Below are 11,559 nucleotides of genomic sequence, written 5' to 3'. Positions count from 1 at the left end.
TAGAGGCTATATTCATTTGGGGAATATGAATAATAGTGAAAGGGAATAGAAGGGAAGGGAGAAGAAATGGGTGGGAAATATCAGAGAGGGAGACAGAACATAAAGACTTCTAACTCTGGGAAATGAACAAGGGGTGGTGGAAGGGGAGGAGGGCGGGGGGTGGGGGTGAATGGGTGACGGGCACTGAGGGGGACACTTGACGGGATGAGCACTGGGTGTTATTCTGTGTGTTGGCAAATTGAACACCAATAAAAAATAAATTTATTATTAAAATAAATAAATAAAAACAGAAAAAAGTAAAAAATTAAAAAAATTAAAAAAAGAAATAGGGAACAGAAAAGTGGTTGCTGGGGGTTGGGGGAAATAGGGAAGATGAATAAAAGGGTATAAATTCTCAGGTATGAGATGAATAAAATCTGAGGAGCTAATGGACCACATGGTAACTGTCGCTGAGAAGAAACACTGTGTTGCGTGATTGAAACTTGCGGAGACAGTACAACTTCAATGTTCTCACCAAGAAAACAAATCAAAACAAAAAAAACCCAAAATGAGTATGTGAGGTGATAGATGTGTCAACTAAATGGAGAGAGTCCCTTTAGAGTGTGTAGGTACATGAAATCACCATGACGGACACTTGAAGTATCTTATGATTTTATCCTATGATTTTCCATAAAGCTGAAGAAAAAGAAACAAAAGTGGACTACTGTTGCAATAAAAATATTTAAACTGACCGAGGGAGGCACTTAGCGGGATGAGCACTGGGTGTTATGCTATATGTTGGCAAATTGAACTCCAATAAAAAAATTAAAAAAAAATATTTAAACACTCCTCACAACAGAAATACTAGCTGTGTGTTACTAGTCCGCGTAACTGCTAGCTGATGCTATAATGAAGTCACTTTTGTTCACGTAAGTTCACGTGGCAGTTGACAGGGTCTCTACTCTGAGGTGACCCAGGGATCCAGGCAGCTTCCATCCTTTGGCTTCACCATTGGAACAAGGGGTTGCCATGTTTGGGCCTGGGTGGAAGACAAAGCATGGGAGTAGCCCACTGGCTTCTGCTGATGACACCACGCAGTTCCCCTCTGTGTCCAGGAAGGAAAGATACGATGTGGGTGAGCACTCGTAGCCCCTCCTGGAGGGGGACCCATGGCAGGTACTCAATAAAAAGCCACTGTTGTCATTTGTTACTAGAACAACTCTCTTCATTCCTTGAGGGAGTTTCTGGTAAGGCCAAATCTTCCTTAAACTCTCTGACTTTTTCAAGGGCCTACTATGGGACAGCTGCTTTCAAAAACAGAATCATGTGGTTTTCAGGGGATCCCCTGAAGGTCAGGAGGGAGTATTTGACCTTCTTCATTCATGGGCACGTTTGTGCAAGGCCGTTCACATTAACCTCTATAATCTCAGTAGGCTGACAGTCCTCTCCTTCCTTCTGACGTGTGGTCTGACTTTTTTTTTTTTTTTCTGGAAGTTAGTCCTGACACAGAAACTTTTTTTTCTCTCGGTTTTATTTATTTTTATTTTTATTTATTATTTTTAATTTTTTATTGGAGTTCAATTTGCTAACATATAGCATAACACCCAGTGCTCATCCCGCCAAGTGCCCCCCTCAGTGTCTGTCACCAAGTCACCCAACCCCCCGCCCACCTCCTCTTCCACTACCCCTTGTTCATTTCCCAGAGTTAGGAGTCTCTCATGTGCTGTCACCCTCACTGATATTTCCTACTCATTTTCTCTTCTTTCCCCTTTATTCCCTTTTACTATTTTTATATTCCCCAAATGAATGAGACCATATAATGTTTGTCCTTCTCCGATTGACTTATTTCACTCAGCATAATACCCTCCCTGATTCTGTAGCTGTTTGTCTTTTTTTTTTTTTTCCTCAAAATTCCACATATAAGTGATACCACACAGAATCTGTCTTTCTCCATCTGGCTCCTTTCACTCAGCATAATGCCTGTGAGGTCCATCCGCATTGTCACAAATGGCATAATTTCCTTCTTTTCCATGGCTGAGTAACACTCCATTCTGTACACGTACCACGCGTTCTTCATGTCTTCACTCTGATGAATGTTTAGGTTGTTTCCAGGTCTTGGCTGCTGGGTACAATACCACTGTGAACATGGAGCTCTTTGAGGTCCTGTCTTCGTCCCCTTAGCATTTACACCCCGAAATGGGATTGCTGGGTCATATGGTAGCTCTATTTATACTTTTTTGAGAAAATCCCCTAATGTTTCCACAGTGGCTGCACCAATTCCAACAGTGGACTAGGATTCCTTTTTCTCCCCATCCTCCTCATCAGGGCCCAGGGTCTCTTTATGATCAAAGCAAGTGGAACAGGCATGAGGTAATATCTCATCATGGCTTCGATTTGCATTTTCCTGAGGTCAAGCACCTTCTAATGTACCTGTTGCCTATTTGGATGTCTTTGGGAAAATGTCTATTCAGTTCCTCTGGCCATTTTTCAATTAGATTGTGTTTTGTTAATGAGTTGTGTGAGGTTTTTTTTAATGTATTTTGGGTATTAACCCTTATGAAACATGTGATTTGAGAATATTTCTGCCCTTTCTGTAGATGGACTTCATTTTGTTGACGGTTTCCTCTGCAGAGCAGAAGCTTTCCAATTTAATGTAGTCTCATTTGTTTACTTTTGTTTTTATTGTCTTTACTTCTGGTTTGGAATCCCCCCCAAAAATAATAATAATACCCCCAACCACAAATGTGAAGCTCACTGTTGGGACCATGACTTTCCTATAAGCTATTAATTTATTTGCTACTGGCAGATTTTGACATTGAGAGTCATGTAGCAGGCCTATGCCATAGCTCCTATGAAAATATCTACAAAATGAGAAACTGTGATTACTTACAAATGTCTATAGCACAAGATGACTCCAAACTTTTAGCCCTTCTCACTTCTGCTCACAGGGAGAGTGGAGAGAACATGGGTTTTGGGGTCCGACACAGCTGGATTTGAATTCCATCTTTCCGAATTACTGAACTTGGCTGGGGAAATTATTTATCCTTCCCAACCTAGCACAGTAGAGTGGTTATGAGAAAAATTTCTGGAGCATAAGTTTGCATTCGGATGCTGCTACTCAGAAGCTATAGAACGAGAGGTAGAGTGTATAATTCTCTGTATCTCAGATGCCTTGAAGACAAAATAGGGTTCTAAGTAGTGCTAATCTCCTGGGATTGCTGACAAGATTAACGCATCTATGTAAAGGCTTAGAATAATGCCTGACAAATGATAGGCACTATATAAGAATTCACTGTAATTATTATAAAATAGAGAAAATAATAATACCGATTACATCATTGGGTTATGGGAAGCCTTAAATGCGATGATGTATATAAAGTATATCAAGCAATCAAGGGAAACCTTGTAGAATAGATATTTGGTTTTTCCTCACTTCCCTGAACTTAGCCCAGACCCCAACACACTGTCTCACAAATACAAACACGGGTCTATCAACACACAATGCAGATTATTTTCAGATAATCCACAACGTTCTAAAAGACATCAAGCTCATTAATCCACATCTCTTCTGAGCTGGCCATTTTATTTCTTACATTTCTTCCTCCTAGGCTCCTCGAAAGCAAAGCAGCCATAAGAATTACGAATTCAGTGTCTTTACTAGCTCTAAGATTATTCATATTGAATAGGTTGTAGTAGTTTGCATCTTTTGAGGAATAGGTTTATTTCATCTAAGTGGTGAAATTTATGTGTGTAGACTTGTTCATACTCAACAGAATATCCTTTCAAGTTAATATGAAAGACTGTTCATGAGAAACATCAAGGAATTGTTTAAAAAATAATAGCAGGGGAATTAACCTTTACAGGAATTAAAATGCACTATAAAGCAGTTTTAATGTAGATTGTGACATCAGCGCAGGAATTAACAGATAACTTAGTGCAACCAAGTTGCAAACTCAGGAAGAATTTTGAATATACGTGGGAAATATATTATGAACGTGTTTTAGTTTAAGCCTCTTCTATCTCTTAAGGCTGTATAATATCATGAAAAAAGTATTTGTTATGTTATATCTCCTTGAATAATTTGCCACATTATCATCGTGTAATGTTTCTCCATCCGTGAGGGTGTTTCTCATCCTGATTTCTAACCTGACATCAAGAGAACTACTCCAACTTTCATTTTGTCAGTATGTGCACTATATAACTTTCTTCACCTTTTTACTTGTAGGTGCTCTATGTCTTTTTTTTTCTCTACGTCTTTATACATATAGTGAGGTTCTCGAAAACAGCATCTAGTTGTACCTTGCTTTTTTTATCCAATTGGATAATCCCTGACTTTTAACTGATGTGTTTAGACTGCTCACACTTAAAATCACTATGAATTTGGTCAGATTAAAATCTATATCTCACTATTTTCTATTCCTTCTTTGTTTCTCCTCCTTTCTGCCATCACTTGTATTCGTTGAGCATTTTTATTCAATTTTACCTTTTCTATTTGCTCATTGTGTATGACTTTTAAAAAGTTTATTAGTTGTTGCCCTAAGGTTTGTAATATCCATTTTAAAGATTTATTTATTTATTTTAAAGAGAGAGGGAGAGCACAAGCAGGAGGGGTAGAGGTTGAGGGAGAAAGAATCTGAAGCTGACTCTGAAATGAGCAGAGCCCGACCCAGGGCTCGATCTCATGACCCTGAGATCATGACTTGAGCTGAAACCAAGAGTCAGACCCTTAACTGACTGAGCCACCCAGGTGCCCCTATAGTACACATTTTAATAAATGCTAGTCTGCCTTCAAATAAAACTAGACCACCCCTTACCCCCTGTGCCCTTGAAATTGAGGCTTTCTAGGACAACTTTCTCTACTGTAAGCACAACCCTTCGGATTTTTCTTCCAAAGATAAGAATATAATGCCTGGCGATAGAATGGGCGTCTTATTGGTCACAAGTAACAAAAGCACTAAATGAAGCTGTTATGAACAGGAAGATATCTAAGATTAACTTTGGATGACCTCTGTGGGCAGACCTTTGTTTGCTTACCCCCATACTTGTGGTTGTCTGAGTGAAAAGAAATCCAGCTTATTAAGCAAGTATTTTTCAGGTTATCTTTTACTTATAGCAGAATGCAAACAAACCTCATACCCAGGTACTATTTTTAGTTCCCTTTTACAAGTGAGGAACTGATCTCGAAAAGCTTGTGAAGAATTCTGAAATGTATGTTTACCAAATGAGACCATATTCTGAATCACAAAATAAACCTTAATGAATTTAAAAATAGAAAGCATATGAATTATGTTCTTGGCCCGCAAGGGAATTAAACTAGAAATAAGTAACAAAAACATACCTAGAGAATCCTCAAATATTTTAAAATTAAATAACATCTATCTAAATTTTAAAGTAAAAGGGAAATTATTGAAATGAATTAAAATTATAATCTAAAACATCAGATTTTTAGAACACATCTAAGCAAAACTGACAAAGAATTTTAAAACACTAAATGCTTATTTTTAATGGCATCTATTATATTTAATTATATTTAATGAAGCATTAAAAGAAGAAAAATTTAAATCCGTAACCTAATATTCACCTTTAAGTAATTATGACAAAAGAACAAATTAAACACAAAACAAGCAGAGGGAGGAAGTAATAAAGATCTAAGCAGAAAAAACCTAAATTGAGAAAAGAAAACAATCAAAAAATAAATCAAAAGTTGATACTTCGGGAAGATCAACAAAATTGACAAACTTCAAGCCATTCTGACAAGAAAAAAACAGAACACACAAATTGCCACTATCAAGAATGGAAGAAGAAGGCAGCACCTGGGTGACTCAGTGGTTGAGCACCTGCCTTTGGCTCAGGTGTGATCCCAGGGTCCTGGGACTGAATCCTGCATCAGGTTCCCCACAGGGAGTCTGCTTCTCCCTCTGCCTATGTCTCTGCCTCTCTCTCTGGGTCTCATGAATAAATAAATAAAATCCTTAAAAAAAGAATGGAAGAGGAGGTATCACTACTGCCTATAGAGACACTGAATAAATAAGGGAGTGTTACAATAACTTTATATCTGAAATTGTAACAATTTACATAAAATGCGTGATGAATACTTTCACAGCTACTAATTACCAAAACCCACTCTAAATGAAATAGATCATATACAATCCCACATCTTTACTAAAGAAATTGAGTTTGTACTTGAAAAACTTTCCAAAACAAAGAAAACTCCAAGCCTAGATGGTTTATCTGGCATATTCTACCAAACATTTAAAGAAGAAATACCAATTCTACACAATATCATACAGAAAGTAGAAAGTAAATACCCCTTTTTCCGTATTGATTCTAACATTACTCTAATATCAAAAACAAACAATTACAGACCAATATCTGTATAGACCAATACTCACATGAACATAAATGCAGAACCCACGACAAAATATTCACAAATCCAATGTACTTATACATAATAAGGATAATACATCAGACACAAGTGGGTTTCATCCCAAGAATGAAAGACTGCTTTGACATTTGAAAATGTAGTAATACATTTTTTAACATCGGAACAGACTATACAGAGGAAAAATCATATGATCAAATCAATAGACTCAGAAAAATCATTCAACAAATTTCACAAGCAAATCCTAAAAAAAAAAAAATAGTCTCAACAAGCTTGGAGTTGAAGACAACGTACACAACCTAATAAGTTCATATATTAAAAATGCTCCAGTTTGCAACATCCTTAATGGTGAGAGTATGAATGCTTTTCCCCTAAGTTTGAGAACAAGGCAAAGATGTCTTCTCTTGAACATCACGCTTTAAGTTCTAAACTATTTTAGAAGTCACAAAATGTTTGAAAGAAAGAACTCAAACTGTCTCTAGTAGCAGAACACATCATTGTCTGTATAGAACACAAGGTGGGGACACCTGGGTGGCTCAGTGGTTGAGTGAGGCTTCTTTTGGCTCAGGGTGTGATCCCGGGGTCCTGGGATCGAGTCCCGCATCGGGCTCCCCGCAGGGAGTCTGCTTCTCCCTCTCCCTGTGTCTCTGCCTCTCTCCCTTTGTCTCTCATGAATAAATAAATGAAATCTAGAAAAAAAGAACACAAGGTCAAATATAAAATAAAGTGTGTTCTTTTAATGGCAATGAAAAACCATAATTTGAATTAAAAATACAATACCACTAACACTAGCAAAAAATGAGAATAATGAGGTATCAGTCTTCCAAAATATGTGCCAGATCATTGTGCTGCATGCCATAAAACAGACTGGTGAAGTCAGAGTAAGACCTACGTAAGTGGAGAGATATCCCTTAATCATTGATTGGAAGATTCAATATTGTTAAAATGTTGATTCTCTCTGATTTGATCCATAGGTACAACATAGTCTTATCAAAATTGTCAAGCTTCTTGTAGATACTGACAATCTCATTTGCAAATGTATATATAAAGGCACAGAAACTAGAATATTCAAGACAATTCAGAAAAAGAACTATGTTCAAATACTCAAACTATTCAATCAAGACTTATAAAGGGGCAGGGAGCACTGTGGTGTTGGCACTGGAGGGACACCTTTTTTAAAATATTTTTTTATTTACTTATGACAGAGAGAGAGAGAGAGAGAGAGAGAGAGGCAGAGGGAGAAGCAGGCTCCATGCAGGGAGCCCGATGTGGGACTCGATCCCAGGATCTCCAGGATCGGGCCCTGGGCCAAAGGTAGGCGTTAAACCGCTGAGCCACCCAGGGATCCCCTGGGAGGGACACCTTTATCACTTTTTAAATGTAACAACAGTCTCAGAAAGAGACATACACAAATAGAGACAAGTGATTTTTAACAACGGTGCAAAAGCAATTCAATAGATAACCTTTGCACCAAATGGTAGTGGAGCAAACATCCATGAGCATAAAAATGAACTTTGCCACAAACTGCACAACTGATGCTAAAAATAACTAAAATCCGTGTGATACGTTTGTCAAAGAGCTTTGAGATAAAACACCAACAGCATGACCCTCCAAATAATAAATTGATAAATTGCACTTTATGAAAATGTTAAGACTTTTGTTCTGTAACAGACACCGCTAATGGAATGAAAAGACAAGCTGCAGACCAGGAAATATTTTCCAAATGACATATTTGATCATGTGATTATATGTTCTCTATGTAATAGAGAGTCGAGTGAAACTCATCAACAACACAAACAATAAATCAGAGTTCTGAACAGACACATCAGCAAAGAATATATAGAGATTGCAAATGAGCATTGGAAAAGTCATTCAACATGATTATTCATTAGAGAAATGAAAGTTAATCACAATAAGATATCGCTACACATTTATTAAAAGACAAAAAAAAAGGGAAAAAGGTACTAGTGAGGATGTGGAGTATCTAGAACTTACCACACAGTTGGTGGAAATGCAAAATTTGGCTCTTCCTTACAAAGTGAAATTTGCCATACAACCAGCAATCACACTCCTAGGCATTTACCCAAGCGAGTCGACAACTTATGTTCACACAAAAACCTGTACGTGAATGTTTATAACAGTTTTATTCATAATTGCCAAAATCTGAAAACAAACCAGTTGTCTCTCCATGAGTTAATATGAACCAAACTATGACAATACTCAGAAATGAAGGGAAAGGGAGCATTGATCGATCTATGCAATAACGTGGATGCTTTTCAAATGAATCTTTCTAATTGAAGGAGGCTCAACAGAAAAGCTGCATATTGTGTTATTCCATTTACATGGCATTCTGGAAGAGGCAAATGTATTGGCATGGAGAAAGGGACAAATGGCTTTCAGGATTGGGGAAAGGAGGTAAATTACAAAGGGTCAGGGCAAGCCACCTCTCATGGTGCTGGACCCCCTCTGGGGGGTTCTGTGATATGTAGATTCATGACTCTGCATTTGTCAAGGCCCTTAGAATTATAGACTGCGAAGATTTAATATTAGTGAAAAAATTTTAAAAATCAAACAGGATGTCACAGGAACTCAAGAGGGAATGCAGACTGTGACAAATGAATCTAATTATAAAATGTAGGTCCTAGCCTTTTTGAAGGAGGGGTGGAAGAAAGAAGCTGATGTAAGCAACTGTTGAAAAGGTTGTTTGAGGACGCCTGGGTGGCTCAGTAGGTTCAGTGTCTGTCATGATCCCGGAGTCCTGGGGTGGAGCCGCCTCAGGCTCCCTGCTCAGAGGGGTGTCCGCTTCATTCTCTCCCTCTGCCCCTCCTCCAACTAGTGCCCACATGCTCTCTCTCTCTCAAAAATAAATAAAATCTTTTTTTTAAAAAAGAAAATGATGCTTTTGATTAGATACTGTAAGGGTAAAGACAAAAAGACTTGTACACAAACCTTGCATTCTAATTGTTAAATTAGGTTTTCACAAGACTAAGGGTTAGCAAATCTGAAATCACTATACATGTACCTAGGTTATAAAAAATGAGTAAAATACACTGCAGTAATGAGAGCCAAGTTTCTCATTGTCCAAGAAAGAAGTTACAATTAGGCAAAGGGGAATGCTCTAATGCACCCTGTGGTAGTGGATTACAGTTGGAAATATCTTAAGAACTCATGCTTATTTTAGCATGTATACAGTTATATAAACAAATAAAGATGATTATATTTACATCTATATAAGTAAGTATGTATTCTGTATACTTAGTTCACGTACATTTAATTCATAGCTCTGGCTAGAGGACCTAGAAACAATGACACCCCAATAAGAACACACATATAGCTCCCAGATTTCTGTCTTTAAGCACCTTTTACTAATAAAAGGAGCCAGGACTCCTTGGGGGCTGGTTAATTCCAGGCCTTGGGGGTGCACCTAAAAGGTCTGGTGATGCCAGAAAGCATAGAAATGCAAAAGCAGAGAAGAGAGTGGCTAGAAGTAATGTCAAGGGGCCCCTGGGTGGCTCAGAGGTTTAGCACCACTTTCAGCCGAGGGCCTGATCCTGGAGACCCGGGATCGAGTCCTGCGCCGGGCTCCCTGCATTGAGCCTGCTTCTCCCTCTGCCTGTGTCTTTGCCTCTCTCTCTCTCTCTCTCTCTCTCTCCTCTCTCTGTTTCTCTCATAAATAAATAAAATAGTTTAAAAAAAGGACATAGGCACCAATCCAAAAGAGATCCTAGTGGCCAAAGGTAGAGTAATGTGAAAAATAAAAGAAATAATAGTATAAGTTTTGGATTAAAATACAAAGAATAAAATTAATACCTGTGGGTCCAAATGGATGTAAATAAATGATGGGAATCATAAATGGTGATGGGAATGTGAGAAATAGATAATTGTCATTAGAACATTAGTGATAGGGGTACCTGGGTGACTCAGCTGGTTAAGCGACTGACTCTTGGTTTCGGCTCAGGTCATGTTCTCAGGGTTGTGGAATGGAGGCCCACATTGGGCTCCAGGGAGTCTGCTTGCTCCTCTCTCTGCTTGCTCTCTCTCTCTCTGCTCTCTCTCTCTCTCTTTCTCTGGCAAATAAATAAATAAATAAATAAATAAATAAATAAAATCTTAAAAAAATAAAAGAACGCCAATGATAATTATGGCAGGCAAGATCCACTCTGAAAAGTAATAGTTGGCAAAAGTTTAAGAGAAATGGGATATTTGCATAGACTATAAGTATACCGCCCCAAAAATTAATGACTTTGGTGGTTTTAACATATGTTCTCAAAACTTTTGACATATCTTAGGATGTGTAGCTTAATATTTCTTTTCCTTTTTTTAAAAGAATTTATTTATTTATTTATTTATTTATTTATTTATTTGAGAGAGAGAGAGAGAGAGAGAGAGAGAGCATGTATGAGCAACCAGGGCTGGGAGAGGGAGAAGCAGACTCTGCTGAGTGTGGCGCCCAATGCAGGACTGATCTCATGACACTGAGATCATTACCTGAGCCGAAATCAAGAGTCTGGTGTTTAACCAACTGAGCCACTCAGTGCTCTGTAGCTTAATTTTTCACACACTGAAGCATGGGCTGGACTTAATGACAAGCTTCTTAGGTGTAGTATATGGAAAGGAAAAAAAAATAACTTTCAGAGTGGAGATTTGTGGCCGACACCAACTTCACCAAGGCCATCAAAGTTTACATCTCCTATAATAGGACTTACTGATACCATGAATGTCCTTATATACTCAAGGTGAAAGGCACAGCGTTTATGTGGCATTTATCCTCAAATCAACAGCCTCAGTCTAATCAGGAAAAAGATACATTAGGAAAAAACAAATCGAAGGGCATTCAACAAACACCTGACCAGAGTTTCAAGGTTATGAAAGATAAGGAGGAGACTGAGGAGGTTTCAGATTGGAGGACACTAGGGGGGCATGGCAACTAAATGAAACGTGGGAGCCTGGATTGGATTCTGAAACCAAAAAAGGAAGATTAGTGGAAAGCCTGGTGAAATCTGAATAAATTCCATAGTTCAGTAAATATTGTACCAACATTAATTTCTTAGTTTTGGTAATTTTATCATGCCTCTTCCGTAAGATGTTAACACCAGGGGAAGATGGCTCAGTGGTGTCCAGGAGCTCTGCACGAAAATCTTTGCAATTCTATTAAGTATAAAATTATTTTAAAATAAAATGTTAAAAGAAGACACAAC

The sequence above is a fragment of the Nyctereutes procyonoides genome, unplaced genomic scaffold (genome assembly GCF_905146905.1).
Source record: "Nyctereutes procyonoides isolate TBG_1078 unplaced genomic scaffold, NYPRO_anot_genome, whole genome shotgun sequence".
NCBI classification, from domain to species: domain Eukaryota; kingdom Metazoa; phylum Chordata; class Mammalia; order Carnivora; family Canidae; genus Nyctereutes; species Nyctereutes procyonoides.
Note: the sequence above shows the minus strand (reverse complement) of the source record.